Below are 14142 nucleotides of genomic sequence, written 5' to 3' on the forward strand. Positions count from 1 at the left end.
CCCCTACACTTCCCGAAAGACTAAAAATTATTCTGAGACCTTGTCAGAGTAATTGTGAGCCAATAGAGTTAGTACACACATTGGTCCTTGTGCATCTGGAAACAGCTCAGAAGACTTGGTGTCGATCCACAACGAAGAACAAAAGGATCCCGAAGAACTTGAAGACACCAGCGTAGAACCTCAAATAGCGGGATTGAATGTTAGTATTTCTAATCCTTCTATTTATTTATGCGCATTGATTTTTTATTATCAGTTCATCGATGATTATAATAGAAACTAAATATGTTGTTCATGTTTCCGTAGAATATATTGTTTATGATTCTTTTTCCGCCTTAGTGAATAACAATAATTCCCAACAAATGGTATCAGAGCATAGGTTGTTTCTACTTTAATTCCATCTACAATTTACATGAACTCATGGATGTGATATATGGTATGCAGGGATTTTGGTTTAATCGATCGTGATTGTTAGAATTTTGTTAAACTCAAAATTCAAAGGGTATATGATATTTGTAATTTATTTTTGGTGTAATCAAAGAATAAATATCCTGACACGTGACCTCAAAGGATAGTCCAAATTTTATTTAAGGGAGATTAAATTCGCGAGTTCAACTTGAAGAAGTTCTACTCGATGCATGAGCCAATGACAATCAAGGGAGATCGAGTAAGGCCTGATTTTTGCTACGTTGAAAGCATATCAAGTTGTTTTCAATTCTAAACATGGACCTCAGCACTTGGTTGATGTAAAGAATAATTTCAAGTACTTGCGAAGAACTTGAAGTTTCATGTTTTCATTATAAGGATTTGCCCTAACTGTAACGAGATAAATCAAGTCTGTTTTCAAACACATAAGGCTTCCGGAAAATCCACATCAAAATATGTGTTCTTCTTGATTGTTAATTCTATAGTTTGGAGCAAGAATTGAAGTCTCGCGTGAGATATAGGTTTTCTGTGCGAGTTCTCATTTCTCGCAGTTATCCTCACTTTCGGACCATAAAAAACTTTGGAAATCTCGTCCCTTTTGTCGCAAAATCTGCTCAAATCTCTTATCTTCCTGCACAAGACCTTTGTTTCCCGTTGCGCAGGTGTTCAACCTTGTCTAGATCTTGGGCAATTCCGCCAATCCCACGTGATAAGTTTCAGAGAGAGGTTTTGAATTTTTTTTTTTTTTTTTTTGGTTTTTTAATGGATTTCGAGTTGTTTCCATGTGTATAAGGAACAAGTGATGAGGAAGATCGAAATCTGTGTGTTTGAAGATAAAATTTTTTGGAGTTTTTCAGCCTGATTGACATAACATTAATGGGTCATTATCATTTAAGTTACTGGATTAAATGTTTTGTGTTTTTTGAGAAGAAAAAAAAATCATAATACATTCAACTCATTTAAGAATATTATGAGTAACTAGGCCACTTGAAACTTAAATATTGCTAAATAGCCAATGTTTCAAAAAAGCTAAAAAATGGCCATTGTGATGATGGGGCAATCTGAATCAAAATTATTGTTCTAAAATTACCCTTCATCGTTGTTTTTAAAGCAAATCACATGGCTTTCTTTATTTTTGTCAGACAAACAATTTATTATTGGGAAAATGTTAACAACATCCCCTGTGTTTAATCGAAATGCGAGATTTATCCATTTGATTTCTAGAAATATCAGACATATCTCTTCAGTTGAATATAAATGACATATACCTCCCCTAAAAAAATGTTATATTACAAATTTCACACTTTTCGTTTATTTTTTACTAAAAATAATTTGAACTCCCCAAAATACCCTTGATAAAATAAATATTTATTTACTATTTTATTAAAAAAATTAAAATCTCTCTATATAAAAAAAATCCTTAACTTTTTATAAAGAAAATTTTTTAATTTAATTTTTTTGTATATAGAATAGAAAATAAAAAAAATATATTTCATTAAGGGTATTTTTGGGAGTTCAAATTATTTTTTTGTAAAAAATAAACGAAAAATGATGAAATTTGTAATATATCATTTTTTTAGGTGAGGTATATGTCATTTATATTAAACTGTAAGGATATGTCTGATATTTTTAGAAATTGAAGAGATAAATCTCGCATTTCAATTAAACACAATGGATATTGTTGATATTTTCCTTTTAGTATTTGGTAAAATACGGGTCGATTATTCAACCATTTTAAAAATACTCTTGGTCAAAATTCTGTGAATAATTTTTGTTTGGCTTTTGATCGGAAAAACTCTGGGTAAGCACGGGGTTTAATGGCTTTTAGATTGTTACTTGTTTCCTTGTTATTGATTTTTTTTTCAAATTCATCTGAGTGGTATTCTGTAAACAATTTGGACGAATTTTGTCCATTTAAAAATAAATTGAGCAGCGATATTATGATTGTTATTTTGATCGGAATTGAGGTACGTTCATGCGCGTTCAAGGAAACTATTTTCTTTATTAATTTCTTGTATTTGAGCGGTGATTTGTATATGCAATGTAGTATGGCAAATTATGGGTTGTGTTTATTTTATTTCAGTTGCCAATATCATCTATGTACTTGCATGTTCTTAGAAAATTATGGGTTTTCGTTTACGTTCGTTTACATATAAACGATAATTTGCAATATTAACTGTTTAAGTTTACATATTAACGATAATTTACAATAATTTTTTTTGAGGGAATAATTTACAATAATTAACTATTCATTTACATTTTTTTTTCCAATCAAATTGTTTGAATGCCAATGTTTCAAATCAGGTTTCACCAATCAAACAGGTGGAAAATGCGAGAGGATGAGACCCAATAAAAGAAGTAGTAAAGCATAGCCATTTTTAATAATTTAGATTTTGGTGCTTAATTTATGTTTGACCCTAGATTATTACTATCAAATATTTTTATTTTCTTGTACTGAGTGGCGGATCCAAACTCGGAAGGAGGGGGGGCCAAAACTGAAATTAGGCTGTAAAAAAAAAAATAATAATAATAATTTTTTAGCCCAAATTTTTTTTTTTAGGGGGGGCCCAGGCCACTTGAGCCCACCACCTGGGTCCGCCCCTGCTTGTACTCATATTATTTTTCATCGAAGTTTGTGTTTTAAATTTGGTACAATACATATAATTCATAAACATGTGATACATCGATGCTGAATATGATCGACATTGGAAAAATATACTTAATTAACGATGATTAAAATGCTCATAAGTCTATTTGCGAGTATTAACAGTATTGTAATATACCACATACTGGCAATGTAACCAAAGATCTTGGAGAAAATCATTTTCGTGCATTAATATTTTCAATTGTCCTAGTCCAATTTATGTATGTGATATTGATGGGTACAATGTACACTTGATTCATTAAAATGTTTTATATCGATGTTCAATGACCAACTTCGGCTAATATATATTTATTAACGATAATTAATGGTTAAATTTATCTATTTACGAATATTATTGTAATCCAACACAGACTTGCCATGTAACCAAAACCCTTATTCCGCGTTTTTAATAGATAAAATTGACTTTATTATTTTAATTTTAAATTTAATGCTTAATTGATTAAATTAATAATAATTAGTTTATTTATTTTCTCGACTATCGCGAATGATATTAACGGCTCTTTATCACATAATTTAAAATTAAAAAAATATAATTTCCGTGAAATATTAGGCTGGAATTAGATTTTAGGGCAAAAAGTCTTTTTTTTTAATTTATATTTTTGTTAAGTGCTTCGATGGCTAATTAACTAAAATTTACAAAACGTTGACTATATAAAAAAATGTATGTGTCATAGTGGTTATATAGCTAGAGCGCTTGTGACGACCCGACTTTTCGGACCGTCTTACTTATCTTACTTTTTAAACTTTAGAAAATTCTTTAGAAAACTTGGTGGAATTTTTTTTTACAACACATCGAATCAAGGCGAACTAAAATTTTAAAGATCTTAAAAATAAATAAAAACATTTAAGAAAAATATGATAATTGCATATTGAACACTTCATGAGAAGTACTTAACCAAAATTGAAAATAAGAATTTAAAACTAAACATAACGGCAAAAATACTAAAACATAATCCATATTCTAAGTCTTAACTAAAATAGAAAACTCTTTGAAACTTCATAACTTGAAATAATTGAAAATAAAAACTTTAAAATTTATTTCTTAAAGATCTGTAGCGGAAGACTTATTCTGTAAATGAAAACCATAACCCAACCCTTTCGCTATCGACGCCGCTAGTCCGCCCTGCTCAGTTCCTTGTAAGATATTCACTTACAACACAGACGTATATTTTTTTCCGAAGAGATGAGCTTACGCTCAGCGAGAATAATATAAAGCTCACAAAATAATAAGAGTAATGCAATGCATGAACCGGTTATTAGTATTTTAAAACTAATTGATAACTTGATCTTTCTTTTCTTGATTCTATCAACTTTTAGTTCGGGGTGTCCCTAGGGTAGTCGTACCAATTTCAGTGTACACTTTAGATACGAAGAGGTTATAAAGTCCCACACTTCGCTTTATCTTTTAAACTTATTAGGGCCTCGGCCCGAGAAATTTCCCCATTAGAGCCTCGGCCCGGGAAACTTCTCCTTAATACCTCTCGAGGCGATACGACTCCCTTACTTATCTTTATCTTTTCACTTTTAAAATAACATTACATACTGATATGACATGTACATAAAAACTTTCAAACATATGCTCTTACAATACATGACTAAAAAAAATATAAAACATGTACATTCTCAAATCAACTTTAACTTAACACTATATAGTTGACCAAACATAAATCCAACTACTACAATCTATCACACAATCAAATAAAGAAAAACTTACTCCAACATATAAAGCTTTAAACAAACTATAACACGAATTTCAAATCATCATATATAATTTTAAACTAATCTGTATTATAGTGAGATTATTCTCACCTTCGTTTCGGAAAGTACGATAGTTGATCGTGGACGACTCGGAAAAACTAGACGGCTCGGAAAAGTTAAGCGGCTCGGAACCTAATCGACCGAAAAGATTTTCAGGGAACAACTTAGAAACGGATTTCAAGACATACTTTAGATTCTGGAAATTTTCAGAAACGACATCCAACGTGAAATTACGAAAATACCATTGGTTATTAAGGTTTCGGTGAAAAACTAAAACTCTGAGAAAACTTTTGTAAAAATTCCAGTACGTATAAAACATAATTTTGATTACTTTTTGTAAAGGCACCACGGCCAAAATAATTTTTTTTTTTAACTATTTATTAAAAATAAAAGAAGTGCTAAAATCTAACTTTAAAATTTTTGCCAAAAATTGTCTGCCCACCGTTTTTTTAAATAATCAGAAAATATTATGTATTTCATAAAAATATTTTCGATTAAAGTTTTAGATATAAGACATTTAAACCTAACTTTTCCAAAAAGAATCAACGCAAAACCAAAATTTTTAAATCCACAGTAAACGTTTAAAGTCTGAAAATCGGAAATAGGTCTCAGGTCTGCGCACTGATTTAAAAATAATCGGAAAATATTCTTTGTTTCATAAAAATATTTTTCGATTAAAGATTTAGATAGAAGACACTTAAATCTAACTTTTTCAAAAAGAATCAACGCAAAACCATACTTTTTGAAACAAGTGAAAGCGTTTTAAGAAACCGTTTTCAAGGAATCCGAGCAAGATAAAAAAGAAAACATACCTATTTAGAGCTACAAATTTCCAAACAAAGAGAGGAATGGAGGAGAGAGAGCAGAAAAGAAACGTGAAAAAAGGATGGTATGTATATATAGAGTTTGATTAAACCCTAAAAGCCCAAACCTAACCTTATTTCTATTATTAATATATTAATTATTAGTATTATTATTACTATTATTATTACATATATACGGGTATGTATATGCTAACCCTATAATGCTGACTACTAACGTTAACATATAATTTTTTTTGTATAATATTATATTATATAATATTACATACTCATATATAATAACTTACAAATTAATTGTAAATGTATAAAATATATATAATCATATAATGTATATATAATACATATATATACATTAACTTAGTTATAATATATAACTTATATATAATATATATACATAATTTGTAATCTAAAGAGTATATTAAAACTCAAAAACAGTCTAAACCACACATAAAAAAAATAAAACTTCATAAACTACCACATAAATAAATCATTCAATACTACTTTATTAAAAAAGAAATATAAATGTCACTCGAACACCAAAATTTTAGCTTTTTAATTAAGCTTAAAATTTGGGATTTCACAGCGCCCCTAATCAAAATGGGTATTTAAATGGTCATTTGAGAATTTTTTTTTTAATTCCACTAGGTAGATGAATAAAACTCATTAAGAATGTCTAGCATTTAAGATATATAAGTTATTATGTACTTAATTTTCTCAAATATATTATTTGATTATGTATTTAATCATATTAATAAAAAAAATAGATGTACTAAAATTACGTGAGCGTCAAATTAAGTTATATTACTATAATTATATTTTATAATTGATTTATTTATTTATTTGGTTGAACACAATATTATAGATTGCCATAATAATATGAAATAAATTATCGATAATATAAAGTAGTAATTATTTACTTTCTATAATATTTGATCACTTAATATCATTGAGTATATTAAAAAATGAATAGAACAATGTAAATATATATTTATAAATCACATATAATAAGTTAAATCAAACTACTGATCTTCATATTAGCTAAAGTTTTACGATACTATTAATATATTTAGTAATTTTTTCAATAATATAATAAATAAGATATATCAATTAAATAAATAAAGTATTTGTTACAACTAGTCAGTCATCTCCTTCCTTTTAAGGATCTAGCCAAAGTTTCATTTTATTAGTAAAAAAACTCATTCGGTGAAAGTTAATTAAATTAACTGAATAATTAATTTAATTAATTGAACAGTTAATTTAATTAACTTCAGTTTTGTGGGCTATTTTCTTAATAAAATGAAATTTTGACTATTTTTTAAAAGGAGAGTGAGCTATTGGACCACTGGTCTAATTGCCCTTAAATAATTTTGTATATTTTTTATTATAATAATTTTAATTTATTTCAATTAATAATAGGGCAGTGTATCTAAATAACCAAAATACTTTGTTCTCGACCTTTTTGAAAGATTTGGCAAAATCTCATTAACCAAAATTAACTACATAAAATGTACGAATATACCCTTTTACACGTTGCCTTATGAAAACAAAAAAAAACCAAAAAAATAAATTATAATATACATAATTAGTACCAATTTTCCGTTTTTTATTTGTTATTGAACTTAATAAATTTTAGTAAATTTATGCTGCATTGTTTAGTTTTGTTTATTGCTTTTAATTTGCAATTCAAACGTGTATGTATAACAAAATCATAATGAATAATTGATTGTAAAGCGTGTACAAATTTTGGTAAATTAATTACAATTGAGAAAAGTTGGGTATTTCGCAATTTGTAAATCTTAAACTGCTTTTTACGAGTAATTTTTCTCAATGACATGAGTTTTAATTTTTACATCACTTACATCATATACTGTTTAAATGGGGATAATCGAATGCGAATTTATCAGTTTTTTGTTTGGATCACTTTTCTTATGTAACTTTCCGAATGATATATCAAATGAACATTTCAAATTGCTAGTTTGAATGTCTAGGTTTTAGTTCAGATAAAAGAGCCAATTAAGATGGTGCGACAAACATACACTTCTTGTAAGTATTATTCAGGGACAATCCAAATTCGTTACACAATCCAAGTATTTTTCACTCCTTATAATAACACTCTAGATAGATTTCAAAAGTTATAATGTGAGATGCTTGATATAAAATCGAAGATGGATGCGGTGCTCTCACAAACCATAATTAGTGGGGATCGTGTTATCGTTGATGTTGGAGACCGGGTTGGTGAATAAGATCACGTCATTGTGGAAAAAGAAACAAACACGGGAAACAAAGAACAAAGTGTTAAAAAAAGCAATAGCATTCGTGGAAGTTGGTCATTGAATGAAGGATTGCCACAATAGTCTTTCGTCCGGACACCAAATTCATATGACTGTGACGAATGCGGTCTCATGATTATTGAGGACTGGGGAAAGAAGACCATCTCTGCGACTGAGTTTGGATGAGTAGTTTACCGACAGAGATGGTTCAGGGTACACCTTTGGGTGATGAAATGAGTATTCAAGTTGCTATATTTAAAAAAAAAAACTTTGCTTTCAATTCCGACGTTCCATGCTATAAAAGTTGAAGAAGCTGTGGGAAGTTTCATAGCTTGGTCCCGATCCTAAAAATTGCTCACAAACATCGAGCCACCCTTCCATGGAACAAACCCAGAAGATTTCTTACAAACTGATCTTGCCAAAGTTTAGATTTCTAGCAGACTAAGAAAATACATCCATGTTAGTTGGTGATAAAATAATTCATGTAAAACTGTGGAAGACGCTTTCAGAGATTGGCATCCCAATCTGTTTCTAAGACATTTCGTGCATCATGAATTTGAGAAAATAAGTCTATCATGCTTAACGACTTACATGAGGTATTTAATTTTAAACTTTCTTTTTAAAATTTCTAAATTTCCTTTTCTTTAATGATGTATTCAATTTTTACACTAATTTTTTTTATTAGTTTCCTAAAAACTCAATTGGACGCAGATCACTGGACCGACCATGTAGGTTTTATACATCCACATTTGTATTCTTATCTACATGATTTATGAAAAATCGAGTCACGAATATCACCAAAATGATGATCAACTGCAAGAGAGGAAAAATATTGCTCATGCCATATAATTAAGCAGACCATAGGATTCTTGTAGTTCTCAATCCTTGGGGGAATTCCGTAAAGATCTTGGATCCCGTAGACGGTGGTAAAACTTTTCAAGATCTAAAGAAGTCGATAACAAGACAAGTCTTTTTTATATTTTCATATTTTTTTAACGGATAATATAGGTAATTTCTTGTTGGTGTAAATTCTAAACTTTATTTTGTGTGGAGTATCTTTGTAGGGTTTTAGAGAATTCAAGATTATAAACATAATCGCACGAAAAAAACAAAGTGACCACATTTACACTTTTCAAGGACCTCCTAAACAACCGGAAAGTAGTGGGGTGTGGATATTACACTCTACATTATATGCGCAACATGATCAAATTAGGTACGGATGGTCTTCCTAATAAAAAAATTATTCACAAAGTGAAAAAGATGAAGTTCGACTAGAACGGTGTGAACATCTCTGGGAAGTTTTATTACTTTTGAATAGGGTAGTTTGTGGAATATGTTTAAATTAGACATATATGCACATCAATTATATTAGAATTTGGAACATTGGTAGGACTTTCGGACTGGAAATGAATGTTGATTTTGATTGGTTTTGGTGAATATTTTGAGTTCGAGGAACATTGGTAGGACTCTTGGAATGGAAATGAAAGTTGATTTTGATTGGTTTTGGTGAATATTTTTAGATCGATTTACGTATTGTGGTTGATTGATTTGAATATGCAGTGACAAACATTACTCGGCAAATGCAGGTGATTTCGAATTAAACCGGTTTTTTTTGTTCAAAATGCATTTTGGACTACAATTAGAAGACTTTCGTTGATAAGTGCAATTCATTCACACTTATCATGATTCTTTAATTAAAAAATCAACGCTTTTTCTTAGGTTATTTAATAGGTTTTGGTAGTTTTTAGTGCTTTTCAAGTACATGAGAGCAAGAGAGAGGTATGGGGCAAAAATGAGCGGAATCAGAACTGAAATGCACAAGATACGTCCCCCGGAAGCTAAAGTCAAAAGTGGAGAAAAGTCAACCACAGAATCCGCACGTCGAGCATGACAGGGTGCGGACGTGCCCATAAGACTAATGTAGACGTGGCGCGTGAGGCCAGGAATGCGTCGCGTGATGTGTCTAAACCTGATGTAGACTAGGCGTGCGACGCGCCCACAAGACTAATGTAGATGCGAGTTTTATCCTTTCTATTACAAATCTACCTAGATCTATAGAAAGACTAGGGGATCGGTGTAGTCGTTTGAATCCTATATCCATTGGGGTTGTTTGTTTTAATAGGATCCAAACCGAGAGGTGTAAGTTCGTCAACTAACTAGGTTACTAAATACTCAAGAGAGATTAGTGGATATATTTGAGGGGTGAGACTAAATTTTCCCGTTCTACTTGAGCGCAATAGCCAGCCAAATCATTGAATCAACAAAGTCATGTCCCTTGATTTTCTTATACATTTGTTTACCATTTACTAGAATTCTTGTTTGCTAAGCTTTCTAACGACACAACAACCAAACCCCCTTTTTTATAGCTTTATTTGTACATTAAAAAGGAAAAGAAACTACTGAGTTCAAATATCAAAACGTTTTTGTCCTCGTGGGATCGATATCTGTGTCTTGTGCACATTACTTGACGCCACACGCGCGCTTGTGTCGTGTAGGAATTTTCCACATCAGTCGTACAAAGTAGAGATTAAAAAACGAAAAAAAAGCAGCAATCCCCACCACGGCAGCAACAACAAAAACTACAAATGACGCTGCCACATCGGAATATTATCCGCCGATGCGCTTTTAATTAAAAAAAATTAAAAAACTTTGGATGAAAATTAATAATTGTCGTCCCAGACTCACCCGCCATGGAAATGTTATGGCTATGGACGATAGTTTTTATCTTTCGTCCAACAAGTCCCCGCTCAGGCGATATACTGTTGCTATCATGTTTGGACGACAATTTTTAAATTTCGTTCAAACATATCCCACCGCGGTCTTTATTTATCATGTTTGGATTAAATTAGACATAGTAAATTTTGGTCATAAACTAGTGTGGATGTCATAATTTAGGAATAATCCCAAATAAGAATAGCAAAGATACAAAATCCTAGGATGGGACCATAATTTATAAGAAGTTGCATGTAATGGTGTTTTTTTTTTAAACTAATCTCATGAACATCGTGTTTAATATTTTTTTTATCACATTAAATGTGTTTTTCAAGTTGCAAATAATCATTTCTTATAATGCTTACACGTTTTCTTAAAAAAAAAACTCTGCTATTTTAGACTACATATTAAATTTTGTTTACTACATAACATCTTTATTTTTAAGAAAAGTAATCTCAAATAATTGTTAGCTGAAAAAGCAAAACAATACTTTTTTTTAAAATATATAACTCAGCGGGACTGCGGGAGTGAATTTGATTTTTTCATTATTTTATGATTTATCTCACCAAGAGTTCAGTGTTTGTTTGTAATCATTCAAAGAAAGGTCTCCAAGAAAAAGGAAGCGTTTTCAGGTGCACAAGTTTTCACTTCGTAAAATATGCATACATCCTTCTATTATTGTTTAACCCCAAATCAAAACCAAATCATCATAAAATATAATCATGACAAGAGGAAGGAAACAAATCTATATCATTAAAGAATATCATAATACCCCACCGTCCAATAAAATCTCTCTCTCTCTCTCTCTCTCTCTCTCTCAATTTTCATATGCTTTATTTCCCACCTTAACAAAAAACAAGGTCAATGATATATATATGAGCATTCGCACTAACGAGCAATATTTCAAACACTCAAACCATATTTTTGTGGTAATTAGGATAGCCTAGTGATAATTTCACACCACTTCCTGTGTCGAGGTCGTGGGTTTAATCCCCACTGCAGCAAAGCTGCCTTAAAAAAAAACCATACTTTTGTGATTTCGCAATGGACTGTGTAATATAATAGAGGTCTAAAATACCGACCTCGGTTATAGAATATCAATGGATTTTATCTCAAAATCAATTAATAATGAGAAGAATAAGTCATTACGCTTTTATAAATTTTTGTTAGTTTTCATTTATTTTCAGTATGAAATTCTTAACATGCTTCTTTAAAATGACGATTTTTGCGTTTATTCGTTTTGGGCCGAATCTCAATGACTAGATCAGATATCCGTGAACTTAATAAGTTATGATATCGTGTGAAAATATCAAAAGATTTCATCTCAAAACCAATTAGTAATAAAAGTAATAAATCATGGTCTTTATAAATTCTTATTAATTCTCATTTATTTTCAATGTGAGATTTTTAACCGCTCTTAAACATTTATGTACCCAAAAAAGTCTCATGTATTGTTGGGATATGCAATATATATGCATCTAAGTAATTGACTATTTTGAGTATATATATATATATATATATATATATATATATATATATATATATATATATCTTCTAGAAACGAAATACATAAAACAAAAAAACATAGTTGTTTTGCTTTGCTAAATTGGAATGCATTATTATTGGATATGCTTTTGTGCTTGCACCTTAAGCTTATTATTGTAACCAACAAGACTCTCCCTAATTGTTCAACAAAATATCCCACGTTTCTTGTTTGATTTGAAGACAATTGGTTAACAACTTTCCAAGTAAATCTCTCTCTCTCTCTCTATCTCTCTCTCTCTCTCTCTCTCTCTCTCTCTCTCTCTCTCTCTCTCTCTCTCTCTCTCTCAAACATCATGCATGATTGATGATATATTCATCAACCAAGAAACTACCTACTGAACCACAAATGTGTACTCTCTTAATTATGGGAGACAATGAAAGACTATGGTGTTTGACTTGGCACACTATCTAGATTGGCATCCAATCAAACTGTTTGGTTTCAATTTGTGGGGAATAGATTGGCATGCATGTGATTGGTCCCACACATATAACTCCATCAATATCTTTCCTAGTCAAGATCTGAGGTGAAAATAGGCGCCAATATACTCTAGCCCATTCCTCAAGTTTCTAACTAGAGGGTTAGTTGGAAATTCCCAAAAAAAAATTACTTACGAGACTCTCATCAATTATAATCTATATAGGGATTTGTAGGCATGAGGCATCTATCCATGTTTCACCTAATATATATATATATATATATATATATATATATATATATATATATATATATGCTGGGCTCGATACTCAACATACAAATTTAAAGAATAATTTGTTTTAGATAAAGTTTGCGATAACAAGCTTAGGATAAGGTCTGAAAAGATAAGTAAGAGTAATAAAGCAAATCAACAGTATAAAGCATATAAAAGTTTATGTCTAAATTAAATTAATATATTTATAAAAAGTATAATATTTAATTTTAAAAAGTAGACATAATTTATTAAGCAATCTCTACCATATATTTCTATGCATATTAAGTCCCTTAATACTAGTTCACATTATGAAGTAAAACATTGAACATCAAGTCAAGAATGCTTAAAAGAAAAGGATGAGCCAGTTGCGTGAATTGAAGTAAATGCACCATAAAGGTCATCTTCTTTTTGTCGCGTTATTTATTAGTGTATATATATATATATATAGTGTATATATATATATATATATGCCTTTTAATTATATAATCATTTGAACTATAACGTTTTGTATAATAACTAATTTTTTGTTAATTTTCTGTAAATAGCACCTCAATTTATTAACGACACTCAAAAAGACAAAAAGACTTAAAATATGCGGGAATTTTTTTAGGTATTTTTGTTTTTTTAAGTGTTATAAATAAGTTGAGGTGATTATTTATAAAAAAAATTTTATAAAAAGTTAACTATCTAGCAAGTCTTAGATTTTCGATGACTTATTCGGTTAATTTTTTGATATATATATATATATATATATATATATATATATATATAATTTTGAACAATGCGATTCCTAAATGTCGATATATATATATATATATATATATATATGTATGTATATAAAAACCAATTCCCTTTCCTAAAAATAGTGTCGGTTAATTGGAACGGTGTACAAACTTGTCCGCTTCCTAAGTTTGAAGAATATCAACTTCAAATGACAACACATTCTCTCATCTTTACATGACAAAAGAAAATAGTAAATGCGTGTACTGTCACATGAGTTATTCCATGCAGAAGCGGACATGAATTTACTATTTTTTATTACGAGTTAACAAGTACTCATTTGTCTCTTGCTATTGTGAAAATACAAAAACAAATAACTATTATTAGGTTTCATCAGATCAAGAAACAAAGTTCAAACCCTCTCTTTATTTATGTACTGGGTTTTGGCCACTTGATTTATATTTAACGTATAAATATTTAACATATAATTAAAGCTTAGAAATCACTTCAGCAGGGTGTTAAATATTTATTTCTTTTGC

This window comes from Urtica dioica, chromosome 3 (genome assembly GCF_054948205.1).
Source record: "Urtica dioica subsp. dioica isolate 48M chromosome 3, U.dioica_male_clone48M_v1_H2, whole genome shotgun sequence".
NCBI classification, from domain to species: domain Eukaryota; kingdom Viridiplantae; phylum Streptophyta; class Magnoliopsida; order Rosales; family Urticaceae; genus Urtica; species Urtica dioica.